This window comes from Lolium rigidum, chromosome 3 (assembly GCF_022539505.1).
Source record: "Lolium rigidum isolate FL_2022 chromosome 3, APGP_CSIRO_Lrig_0.1, whole genome shotgun sequence".
Classification (NCBI taxonomy): domain Eukaryota; kingdom Viridiplantae; phylum Streptophyta; class Magnoliopsida; order Poales; family Poaceae; genus Lolium; species Lolium rigidum.
In genome coordinates, this window is record NC_061510.1 from 177,139,911 (window position 1) to 177,153,829 (window position 13,919).

At 40.3% G+C, this 13,919-nt stretch overlaps 1 long non-coding RNA gene across 12 annotated transcripts; it reads right to left on the reverse strand.

Moving 5' to 3' along the window:
- Positions 1 to 918: 918 nt before the first annotated feature.
- LOC124702743 lies at positions 919 to 8,319 on the reverse strand. 12 transcript variants are annotated; one of them, XR_007002624.1, is made up of 12 exons: positions 7,979 to 8,319; positions 7,705 to 7,820; positions 6,925 to 7,064; positions 6,302 to 6,521; positions 4,758 to 4,819; positions 4,502 to 4,557; positions 4,039 to 4,107; positions 3,026 to 3,940; positions 2,337 to 2,406; positions 2,156 to 2,249; positions 1,436 to 1,496; positions 919 to 1,042 (listed from the first exon to the last, which is right to left on the reverse strand). It is a non-coding gene; the product is annotated as an uncharacterized LOC124702743 (long non-coding RNA). The 12 variants fall into 12 exon arrangements; XR_007002622.1 differs by having other exon boundaries at positions 2,562 to 3,940; XR_007002620.1 differs by adding an exon at positions 6,735 to 6,786 and having other exon boundaries at positions 2,337 to 3,940.
- Positions 8,320 to 13,919: the final 5,600 nt, after the last annotated feature.

Consider the following 13,919-nt stretch of genomic DNA (forward strand, 5'->3'; position numbering starts at 1 on the left):
CTTGTGCTACTCTAGTGATGCTATTAAAGTAGTTTATTCCTCCTGCACGGTGTAATGGTGACAGTGTGTGCATCGTGTAGTAGTTGGCGTAGGCTATGATTGTGATCTCTTGTAGATTATGAAGTTAACTATTGCTATGATGGTATTGATATGATCTATGCCTCCTTTCGTAGCGTGAAGGTGACAGTGTGCATGCTATGTTAGTACTTGGTTTGGTTATGTTGATCTGTCATGCACTCTAAGGTTATTTAAACATGAACATCGAATATTGTGGAGCTTGTTAACTCCGGCATTGAGGGTTCGTGTAATCCTACACAGTTAGTGGTGTTCATCATCCAACAAGAGGGTGTAGAGTCTAGCATCTATCTATTTATTCTGTTATGTGATCAATGTTCAGAGTGTCCACTAGTGAAAGTATAATCCCTAGGCCTTGTTCCTAAATACTGCTATCGCTGCTTGTTTATTGTTTTACTGCATCTTTACTTACTACAATATTAATACCATCAACTGCACGCCAGCAAGCACTTTTCACGGCGCCGTTACTACCGCTTATATTTATTCATACCACCTGTATTTCACTATCTCTTCGCCGAACTAGTGCACCTATTAGGTGTGTTGGGGACACAAGAGACTTCTTGCTTTGTGGTTGCAGGGTTGCATGAGAGGGATATCTTTGACCTCTTCCTCCCTGAGTTCGATAAACCTTGGGTGATCCACTTAAGGGAAACTTGCTGCTGTTCTACAAACCTCTGCTCTTGGAGGCCCAACACTGTCTACAAGAACTAGATTTAGATGTGCGCCTTGGCGCACGATCCCGTGAAATTCGCAACGATTTACATTTTATATAACGATGATAAAATAAGTTGAAAAATGGTAATATGTTTCTCTGATTTTACAAAACAAAGTCTATAGGATCAAATTAGGATAATACACACGAAATCATGAGAACCGCCGGAAGAAGCAAGGAGCAGCGAAGGGTTCCATGAAGCTCGATGAAGGCCTCCCCGTCTTGCGTGGAAGAATTGACCTGACGAAGCAGCACCTGCAACAGCGAGATGACGATAAAATTAGGAGGTGAAGACTTAGTCGACAGCTACATCCGAATCAAGGAAGCACACCATCATTTTAAGCTAGTGACTTATAATAGTCAGCTACTACTATTTTTGAAAACTGAAGCCACAACTTCATGGATGCTGGTTAAATTTAGCTGTTTACTCTGCGTCCTTGAACATGCATGCAATGAAAGCTACCGGAGTATTAACAAATCAAAATATCATTCTTCAAATGCAACACATGTCTGCCCAAAGCTACTGGATTAACATTCCTCTTTTAGAGGCAACCATGATTTCAACTTTATAAGACATTGCATTTGCATTGGTCATGAAGCATTGGCCTTACTGAAACGAAAAGGCATAGTAACAACCAGAGTGTTCACCTGTATGCAGTCTAGTCCAGCACTCGTAGGAGGGGCTGCCATGTCATTATTCGTCACCATCCTACAAACAACAAAGAGCTCAAAATTTCTTGTGAACCAAAGAAAAGGCCGTCTGGTTTGGGCCACGTCATTGCAAAGCAGGTCATTACAGAGAAATAATAGTTTACGCAAGTCCATATAAATCGACTTGATTAATCAACATATTTCTTATGGAAATGGTTTGTTCGATGATAAGAATGAAACACAATTATTTACTACTGTTTTGTGTATAGGATCATCGAGATGCTAGACAACTTTGCACTGCTTGATAATACTTGATCACTATTCTCACATAGTACATTATAGTTCCTTGAACTGCAACATCCCTTGCAGCAACGGCTATAGACATTGGCAGCATCTAAAATTGTTGAAACATCACTTACAACGACGTCAATAGACACAAAAACCTAATCTAGTTTCGTATCATTTTATTCAGAGCAAGACTGGAAAAAGGAAAATTATTCAAAACTCACTTAACGGTAGAAGTGGTTGCAACAGTGAGTATCACATATATTTCGCTTAAATGAGTTAAATAAGTGTATATATAAATAGATTAGCTTAAGAAAGAATAGTAATAATGTATTTTTTTCACTATGATGTATCTGTCACGTATTTCAGTAACGAACAATTTGAAAAATCTGATATTCAATATGTAAGATGTCAATGCAAAAAGTATGGAACCTGTGAGCACAGAGCTAATCCTTTTTGTTCTTGGTCTCTGCACCCAACATCCAACATAGCTTTCTTCACCGAGGACTTAAGCCTGGAACCATCACTATAAGGCGACATTAGAACACACAGAAATACACACGTGTATATGACCATAACCCTTAATTTTTTTCTAAGGAAGAACAAATATTACCTCTTTTCTGTTCCCACTTTAGCATGCGTGTTTCTAATGGATTCACAGGGGCATGTGCAATGACCTGCACCTGCAGTTTAACAAGCCAATGAAGAGGAAATCCTGGAGTACCAATGATTGCAGAAAAGAAACAGGCTATGTGTGAACTATGTAGTTAAATGAGACATCCCTGGAGAACATTCAATACAATCTCATAATAATAATGGTTAGAAAGAGGAGTCTCACTCAGTAAGCATCAGCATAAACATGAGCCAATTATACTTCCAAGGTTGGGTTTGGATGGAACTGTATTTGGTAATTTCAAGAGCAACAACAGAGATGCCATACTGGTGCAGATGCCAACAGTATGGGGTATCAATAATCAAAAGTAGACAAAAATTTCAGTTTGAAGTTGTTACAGTCTGAACAAAATAGTTGCGCATACCAAGGAACCCCTAGGAATTTCACTTGTCATCGATCTGCAATTTCATCGAAATATCTAGTCCCTATGGAATACTACAAGTCAATTACATTTGCATCAATGTTAGAAAAATAGAATCTTGGTAAGGAATGTACGAAATCTTTAAAGGAAGAACTAATCTTGCTAAAGATTATTACCTAGACATATCAATATATAATTACTAAATAATAGTATGAGTAGTTTGGTAAAGCTACAGCAATTCAAATTCGACCGAACACCGGATCAGTACCTTATGGGAATGCACTATTGTTTCGATGCAGCAATGGCCTACAACACCAGAGGAAGTACAAAATATAGACATCTGCCGAAAAATAATACAGTATCTAAAATTCGCAATTAATAAGCTTCCCATGAAATTTACATATTACTACTTTATCTAATAATAAGCACCCGTAAAATTGAAACTGCAGGTTGTCACAATTAATATAACAAATATATGCTCATTAGTTGTTAGGCAGAAACTTGTGTGAATTAGAAACAACAGGAAAGGAAATAACGTATTATGTTCTAGTGAATCCCCTCCGATCCTTTTCCTTGTACTCAATTAATTTATGGAACAGGAGAAGCACTTCTCTCTCCTCAGTCAGTCGTCTTCCTCGTGGCACCACTCCACCGGGCAGCGCAGCGGCAGGATGCTCGCCGTTCATCGATGACCAGGCCATCCACACCGCCCCCTTCACCTTTAAAAACCTTCCCCGTGACCTAGCTCTCCTTTTCCTTTCTTCCCCGGACCTCTGCAAACCCCAAATCGCCCAAGCTGCCATTCACGCCATTGCCGCAGGTGAGCATCCTACAGAAAGGTCAGAGGAACCTGCCTGAATCATTTTTGTTGCCCATGCTTCTGTGATCCTCAGGGACCTCATTTCCTGCTCCATCTCGTAGTAACCGAGGAGATCAGGCATCATCTTCTCCAACTCCGACAGCACTCCGGTGACGTTTCCGACAGTTCCAGTGAGCCTTGTGTCATACCAGTGTGTCCTTTAGCTCCTCTGTACCCTGGTGCATCTTTTTGATGTGCGAGTTGCTCCAGGTGGTCACCCACGTCGACCTGCCTCCGTGAGCTGAATGCCACTGTCAACCTGCTGCCAACGACATCGACCACAGGAGCCTCTTCCTCCTTGCCCAACCATTCCATTGAGTTGACCTGATAAAGAATCACTTCAACATAATCAAGCAGCCAGCAGTGCAAAAGAATCAATCTTGGCCACGAAGAATAAAGGTATTTACTGTGGAGCAACATACTTTCAGTAGAGAATCGCTTGCTTTCAATACCTCATTGTCATGGACAGATAAGTTATACGCTTTCCTTGACTGAATATTGAAAGGAAGAGAATAAATATTCAGAATTGAGCGTTGCTCATAAAGAATTCCTTAACTCACGGATGGCACCTCCTTGACTCGTCCATACAAGGTATGTACACTAAAAAGCTAGGCTTGAAGCCATGGTTAAAAAGTAAACAAACTGTAAGAAATAAATGGGAGGAAATTAAGATGAGATCGACTCTAATATTTATATAATTAAAGAGAAGGCACCAGTAAAACAATTAGGCTGAGCTTATGTTTCTAGAAATCTTGCTATAACAACGAAAGCAGAACAGAGAAAAAGAAATGCACATGCTTCATCTATATGGAATGGCAACTGTATGCATGTAGCAGCAAGAAAGGAATTGATATTTATGGGACAGTTCCTTGCAATAACACGCACCTTATTTCCACAAATAATATATTGACTCTTGTGGCGGTACCAATGAGCTGCTCAACCTAATTTCCACAAAGAATAAATTCAGCTTCATCAGTACCGTCTGTTGCTATAAGACCACTTTTAAGCTAGTGGACCGTAGACCAATATTTCCAACACCTTAATGATAATTTCTTTATGACATGTAAGCAAAGGAAAGCAGAATAGATACAGCAACTACACTGCATTAAACAACCATAGATGAAGGAAGGTTCATACATACGTAGTCATTTCTTGTAGTAGTCTATTTCCTGAATGAAGGTAAATAATATGATCTGGGAATCACTGCAGGTAAGAGAATGAACAGTCAGTAAGCATAGGGGATACCCATCAGGATTAAAACATAGCACTTGTGAAGTAAATTGGAAAAAGAATTCAATTTAAATATATGATAATTTCAGATAACTGAGATGGATTAAAATAGTAGAACTGAAAATCTTCGAAAGAGAAGCACAACTCTGAACCACCATACAGAGATAAGAAAGAGAAAAGTGAAGGAAACAATTATAAAGCAAGAAAGAAGAAAGACGAAAAGTTTGACGGCAGCTTATCAGAAAATGCAAGGAAATGACCAAGGTACAGAGAAAATGAAGTGGTTTCCTGGTTCGATAGTAAAGATCTCTGCATGATAGTTAAATGCCGGTTGCAGACTCAATAATTTCACATTAGTAGGTCCCTATGGATAGGAACTGACCATGAAACGGAATGATTGCCTGGTTGGAGAAATACTCAGCAGGCTTATGAAAAATATATTTTCATTAAGCTCTATTGGTGAGAGTAAGTATGTCCTATTTAATCGGTCCTTTCTATAGTCAAACTTTCGGCATACTATGAGTCAGTATGCTATCTATTAACACAAGAACACTCATTCATTTCTGTTACATCAGATCATTATCTACAATTCTTGGATGCAAGTCGGCAGAGAAATTCACAACATATATTAATAGTCACGTCCTCTCAAGTGAAAATTCATCACAAAACAGAAAAATAAAATATTACTCTTTTCTCTGGAAAAAACATCATGGCAATAAACCAACTAAATCAATACCAAGATGTTGTATATTCTCTCATGTAACCAGCTTCACGTATGTTTATTCAACAGTCTTGGCCAGATGGATGGAAGTTTAACAGTTAGATTTGCATTTATAAGCTATTGTAACTGAAAAAAGGCAAGCAACCCAAATTGCAATCGATTGTATCAGTGCCCAATAGAACAATAGCACACCTCGGGCATGGCCAAAAAAGACAAGAGAGCTTACCACTTAATCTTACAACACAACGAAAGTGAAAGATTTGTTACAGTGAGAAATCAAGGACCAAAAAATAAACAGATCTCTCAGTAATACAGGTTTAGAAAATAAAATTGGTAAGGAAAAGTGATCAAATGTGTAAGGTAAGTTAAAATCAAACAATATTTTGGTGATCACTTGATCCTCCTACCCAAAGCTACTCTGTCCATTTCTCAAGGCAGATAAGAAAAAGCGAAACTATGAGGATACATAACACCATATAACCAAACTATTTAGGTTTTTATAGTTCAATTTTAGGAAAAAAGAAGGAACATATTGCTCAGAGGAAATCAGGAGAAAAGTGAGGCACTTGGCATACCAGCACAAAGCCCAGTCCGATGCGGTAACACCACCAATAACTCAACATGACAACAATGAACAATGTCTCCATATATTTGAAGAAAACACACTACTGACGGCTGAATCACACTGGTATACAAACATCATATATAGTAGACAAGTAGATAAAAAAATTTACCTTAATTTTTTTTAATTGTTGCACTCTTAGCAGGGGCTAAGAAGGGAACATCCCAGACGGTGTCACACAAGCATGGTTAAACTTCTCAGTTGCAAGCCAGATTACATGTCACTATAGTTTGATATATCAAGGTCTTCTGCATACTGCATTTTATTGATTCATTTCCGTCGAATGTCAAAGACATAAGTCACGTAACATAACCAAACTCCATCAAATAAATCTGCAATAACCGAAACAAAGATCAGAAAGGATGGTCCAAACAGAACCCTGAAACTTGCCTCACGTGATATACACACAACAATTGCGATCATGCACCTTGAAAAAATAAAGTACACACAACAGCTAGTGCTTACACAATGAAGACAGTAACATCAGCCGTAATAAGTGTTGAGACAGCTGGAGCCCAACTGTTCCTCATGGATAAGAACATAACCTGATGGTAACACCTAGCATTTCTCCATATCCACAATGACAAATTATCCAACCTATGGTGAAGGTTAGGCCTTTGAACTGGTAATGGCTTATAAAACACTATATTGAACAACTATAGAAATTGAACTTCATTACCAGTAAATGAAGAATAAACAACAATCTATTTTATTTTCTATACAAAAAAGAAGTACCAGGTAATGAAGAGAAGCAAAAGAACACAACATAGCCTATACATCGAGCACCCGAGGGCCTGAAGTACAGCATCATGTGTGAGGTTAATATGAGGAGACAACACAAAAAGCCCCATGAGATGGCTCCAATAATGTCACGCCTACAGAGTTCAGAAAGCAAAGCCATGTTCAGATCATAAAAGAAGCAAACCTATCATGATAGAGGACTGGTAAACAGGGAGGAAATAATTTTTCGGATTAATATAAGAAAATACATCTGACCTGTTGCACGATTTATCTTAAGAAAACTACCAAGTTCAAAACTGAGGCATGAAACTCGTGGTAACAAGCTAAACTGGTCTGCCAGCATGGTTCAACTTTTCATTCCAGAAATATGAAGCAAGTAATTTGCCAGAAAAATCACGTAAGAGCTAAGAGACAATAATATCACCATCTACTTAGTTTGCTAATCAAAACAACAATAACGTCAGATTAAAACATTTACCCGACGGTATTCTGGCTGACCAAACTAAAAGTAACCAAACACTAAGAAGATGGACCCAAAATAAACCGCGAGCTACATATTTCTACCTACCTTTTACCAAAAGAAAATATTTCAAATGCCCTTAGATGCTACCGAAGCTGCTGCAACCCTAATTATATCTAAATGTACTCAACAGCAGACCAAAATAAAAATAGCACGATATCTCAAACATGTGCATTGACTCTATAATGATATAGGTGTATTGACTGCTTCTTTATCACCTAATCAGGTCCTGGATAAGATAGTAGATAATATACCTGAATGGCAACCTCTATTTTTTCTAGATTTTTTTGTTGATTGCCTTCCCTAAACATGTAAGGAATCTGCAACTTGGTTGGTATACACTACAATTCAGATTTCCAAGTAGATCTAGCTGCAAAAGACAATCTAGTTGTGTCAGCAACATAACTCAGTATGACAAAATTTATTCAGAAAAGTGAGATAGATTGATCCAATGCAAATAACATATATAGAAGGCTCTAGTGAATAACATCCTAATCCTTAGAGAAAACAACACCTTGGCTTGCTGACCTCGTCTATCTCTGCAGTGGCAGCCAACGTGTCGCCCCCAAGTTGGCGGCACCATCTGCTCCTCTTGCTGCGCGTTGAGGAGGAGGGGGAGAACATCGGTCTGCCGCTTCTCTGCGTACTCCTCCACGTCGAGCTCCGCCTCTCCAGCCATGGTGCAGCTCCTGCCCTCCGCCTCTCTCTCCATGGTACATCCATGGAGAAAACCGAGAGACAGGGTAGAGGAGGAGAAAGGGACCGGAGCAGGTGGGGATTGGGGGAGAGATGGATGCAGGTGAAGCGGCGGCTGGACGGGGAGATGAGGAGGGCGGCGGCTGGCTTGGGGGAGGAGAAGCGGGAGCTGATTGGGGGAGACGCGAGAGGGGAGCTAGGGTTTGACCACGGGCTGCTACGCTGTTCTTTTTATACCACGCAGTGAAAGCAAATGCACGGTCCAAATTCCTTGTAGAGAAGATCCAACGGTTCAGAAGCTGTAATCGCTGTGAGGCCCCCTATGGGGGGCATCATATATACCTTCAGATAGAAGCACCCATAGACATCAGGATCACCCAAAACCATCTATCTAATATACAGCTTGTCTATCATATTCAAGTTCGTTATGGTGATTGTGATATTTTCAGTCCATCTACTAGTGAGGATAAAATTCATTATGATTATTCTATGCCTCCAATTTATGATGATTATAATGATGGATGTGATAGTTTTACTCCCACTATTACTAATAAAATTGATTATGCTTGTGTGGAGAGTAATGATACTTTTATGCATGTGGATCATGATAAGAATGCTTTATGCGATAGCTATATTGTTGAGTTTATCACTGATACCACTGAAAATTATTATGAGAGTGGGAGACATGGTTTTATATATCTCAATAATATCAAGTCACCTCTCTTTTTGTTGAAAATTTTGAAGTTGCACTTGCTTTGTCTTTCTATGATAGTAGCTTCATGCTTCAATAATTTGTTTTCTTACAAGATTCGTTTGCATAGAAAGTGGGTTAGAATTAAATGTGTTTGTTATTTTCTTTTTGATGCTCTCTTATATTCATAAGAGCATCATGAAAATTATCATGCCTAGCTAAAAGGCTTTAAAGAAAAGCGCTTATGGGAGACAACCCATTATTTTATTTCTGCAATTTTTGTTTTATATTTGAGTCAAGTTGCTTGTTACTACTGTAGCAATACCTTTGTATCTTTATTTTCTTGCATTGTTGTGCCAAGTAAAGTCTTTGATAGAAAGTTGATACTACATTTGGATTTCTGCGCAGAAACAGATTTTTAGCTGTCACAAATTTGAGCTTTTCTCTCTGTAGAAAAATCGTAAAATCCTGAAAAAATTCATGAGTAATACTCAGATATGTACGGAACTTTCATTCAACTAGAGCTTTTCCATCTGAGCATGTTAAGTGCCTCGAAAAAATTCGTCTTTACGGACTGTTCTGTTTTTGACAGATTCTGCCTTTTATTTCGCATTGCCTCTTTTACTGTGTTTGAGTGGATTTCTTTGCTCCATTAAATTTCAGTAGCCTTGGGTGATGTCCAGAAGTGTTGGGAATGATTGTGTCCTTGCTGAACATGTGAATTTTTGATTATGCACTAACCCTCTAATGAGATTGCTTTGAGTTTGGTGTGAAGGAAGTTTTCAAGGATCAAGAGAGGAGGATGATATAATATAATCAAGAAGAGTGAAAAGTCTAAACTTGGGGATGCCCCCGTGGTTCATCCCTGCATATTTCAAGAAGACTCAAGCGTCTAAGCTTGGGGATGCCCAAGGCATCCCCTTCTTCATCAAACTTATCAGGTCACCTCTAGTGAAACTATATTTTAATTCCGTCACATCTTATGCACTTTACTTGGAGCGTTGATACGTCTCAAACGTATCTATAATTTCTTATGTTCCATGCTACTTTTATGATGATACTCACATGTTTTATACACACTTTATGTCATTGTTATGCATTTCCGGCACTAACCTATTGACGAGATGCCGAAGAGCCGCTTGTTGTTTTCACGCTGTTTTTGGTTTCAGAAATCCTACAAAGGAAATATTCTCGAAATTGGACGAAATCAACGCCCAGGGTATTATTTTTCCACGGAGCTTCCAGAAGACCGAAAGGGTTACGAAGTGGGGCGACGAGGCGCCGACACCACATGGCCGCGCGGCCTGGGTGGGGCCCGCGCCACCCTATGGTGTGGGGCCCTCGTGCCTCCACCGACGCTGCCCTTCCGCCTACTTATAGCCTTCGTCGCGAAAACCCCTGTACCGAGAGCCACGATACGGAAAACCTTCCAGAGACGCCGCCGCCAATCCCATCTCGGGGATTCAGGAGATCGCCTCCCGCACCCCGCCGGAGAGGGGAATCATCTCCCGGAGGACTCTTCATCACCATGATCGCCTCCGGATTGATGTGTGAGTAGTTCACCCCCGGACTATGGGTCCATAGCAGTAGCTAGATGGTTGTCTTCTCCTCATTGTGCTGTCATGTTAGATCTTGTGAGCTGCCTATCATGATCAAGATCATCTATTTGTAATGCTACATGTTGTGTTTGTTGGGATCCGATGAATATGGAATACTATGTCAAGTTGATTATCAATCTATCATATATGTGTTGTTTATGTTCTTGCATGCTCTCCGTTGCTAGTAGAGGCTCGGCCAAGTTGATACCTGTAACTCCAAGAGGGAGTATTTATGCTCGATAGCGGGTTCATGCCTCCATTGAATCCGGGACAATGATGATGAAAGTTCTAAGGTTGTGGATGTGCTGTTGCCACTAGGGATAAAACATCAATGCTTTGTCTAAGGATATTTGTGTTGATTACATTACGCACCATACTTAATGCAATTGTCTGTTGTTTGCAACTTAATACTGGAAGGGGTGCGGATGCTAATCTGAAGGTGGACTTTTTAGGCATAGATGCATGCTGGATAGTGGTCTATGTACTTTGTCGTAATGCCCTGATTAAATCTCATAGTGGTCATCGTGATATGTATGTGCATTGTTATGCCCTCTCTATTTGTCAATTACCCAACTGTAATTTGTTCACCCAACATGCTATTTCTTATCGGAGAGACACCACTAGTGAACCGTGGACCCCGGTCCATTCTTTTGCATCTGAAATACAATCTATCGCAAACTCTGTTCTCTACTGTTCTTCGCAAACAAACATCATTTTCCACACCATACGTTTAATCCTTTGTTTACGACAAGCCGATGAGATTGACAACCTCACTCGTTAAGTTGGGGCAAAGTATTGTGATTGTGTTGTGCAGGTTCCACGTTGGCGCCGGAATCCCCGGTGTTGCGTCGCACTACACTCCGTCACCAACAACCTTCACGTGTTCCTTGACTCCTACCGGTTCGATAACCTTGGTTTCTTACCGAGGAAAAACTTGCTGCTGTACGCATCACACCTTCCTCTTGGGGTTCACAACAGACGTGTGTCAACTACACGCCAGCAAGCGTCTGTATGCTTTTATTTTCGTTTTGTTATTTTCATTCTATGAATAAATCGGATCCTAGCATGCTTGTGTGGGAGAGAGACACGCTCCGCTTTTACATTTGAACATTGTGTTCTTCGTTTTACTTTAATATTCATGGCGAAAGCTGAAAGCCTCAGCATCGATTGTTATTTGGTTGGAAACAGAAAATGCTTCATGTGGTAGTTGGTATATTGTCTTGAATAATTTGATGCTTGGCAATTGTCTTAAGCTCTCAAGGAGATTATGTTTGAGCTTTTGCACCATGTAGTTTAAGCCTATTAGTGGAGAACTACCGTAGAGCTGGCTGAAATTTGGTTTGCATGATTGGTCTCTCTAAGGTCTAGATATTTTCTGGTAAAAGTGTTTGAGTAACAAGGAAGACAGTGTAGAGTCTTATAATGCTTGCAATATGTTTTTATGTAAGTCTTGTTGTACCGGTTTATACTTGTGTTTGCTTCAAACAACCTTGCTATCCAAAGCCTTGTACTGAGAGGGAATGCTTCTCGTGCATCCAAATCTTTGAGCCAAAACCTGTGCCATTTGTGTCCACCATAACTACCTACTATGTGGTATTTTTCTGCCATTCCAAGTAAATACTTCATGTGCTACCTTTAAACAATTCAAAACTTTATTATTCCTTATTTGTGTCGATGTTTTATAGCTCATGAGGAAGTATGTGGTGTTTTATCTTTCAATCTTGTTGGGCAGACTTTCACCAATGGACTAGTGGCATATACATCCGCTTATCCAATAATTTTGCAAAAAGAGTCGGCAACGGGGTGCCCAGCCCCAATTAATTAACTTTCATTAATAATTCTCTTCACATGTTTTGCCCTGATTTATCAGTAAGCAACTTAATTTTGCAATAGACACTCCTCCATGGTATGTGAAATGTTGGAAGGCACCCGAGGATTCGGTTAGCCATGGCTTGTGAAAGCAAAGGTTGGGAGGAGTGTCATCTATAAATAAAACTAAAATACATGTGTAAACAAAAGAGAAGAGGGATGATCTACCTTGCTGGTAGAGATAACGTCCTTCATGGGAGCCGCTCTTTGAAAGTATGTTTGACAAGGGGGTTAGAGTGCCCACTACCATTCGTTGACAACAACAAACACCTCTCAAAACTTTATTTTTATGCGCTCTTTATGATTTCAAAACTTGAAAAGCTCTAGCACATGATTTAATCCCTGCTTCCCTCTCGCGAAGGGCCTTTCTTTTACTTTATGTTGAGTCAGTTTACCTACTTCTTTCTATCTTAGAAGCAAACACTTGTGTCAACTCGTGTGCATTGATTCTTACATGCTTGCTTATTGCACTCATCATATTACTTTGTGTTGACAATTATCCATGAGATATACATGTTGAAAGTTGAAGACAATTGCTGAAACTTAAATCTTCCTTTGTGTTGCTTCAAAACCTTTTATTAAGAATATATTGCTTTATGAGTTAACTCTTATGCAAGAATTTTTTATGCTTATCTTGAAAGTACTATTCATATCTATAATTTCTTATGTTCCATGCTAGTTTTATGACAATACCTACATGTTTTATTCACACTTTATAATGTTTTTATGCATTTTCTGGGACTAACTTATTAACAAGATGCCACAGTGCCAGTTCCTTTTTTCTGTTGTTTTTTATTTCAGAAAAGTTGGTTTACAAATATTCTCGGAATTGGACGAAACAAAAGCCCACGGCCCTATTTTCTACGGAGTGTTCCAGAAGACCGAAGAAGAGTCGAGGAAGGCCAGCAGGGGGCCCACACCATAGGGCGGCGCGGGGGGCCACACTGCCGCGCCAAGGTGTGGTGAGGGAGCCCCCTGGCTCCCCCGATGCTGCCCCTTCGCCTATTTATTCCTTCGTCTCCGAAAACCCTGAGGAGATGGACAATTTCTCCAGAAGAGTTCCGTAGCTCTGATACGTCTCCAACGTATCGATAATTTCTTGTGTTCCATGCCACATTATTGATGTTATCTACATGTTTTATGCACACTTTATGTCATATTCGTGTATTTTCTGGAACTAACCTATTAACAAGATGCCGAAGTGCCAGTTCTTGTTTTCTGCTGTTTTTGGTTTCAGAAATCCTAGTAACGAAATATTCTCGGAATTGGACGAAATCAACGCCTAGGTTCCTATTTTACCCGGAAGCATCCAGAACACACGAGAACCGCCAGAGAAGGGAGGCAGGGCCACCAAACCCTACCCCGGCGCGGCCAAGGGGGGGGGCCCCCCTAGGGTGTGGACCCCCCTTCGACCTTCCTGCGCCGCCTCTCCGCCTATAAAAAGCCCCTGGATCAGAAAACCCGATACCAATTGACGAAACCCACAGAAACCTGCCAGAGCCGCCGCCATCGCGAAGCCAAGATCTGGGGGACAGGATCTCTGTTCCGGCACGCTGCCGGAGCGGGGAAGTGCCCTCGGAAGGCTTCTCCATCGACACCGCTGCCATCTCCACCG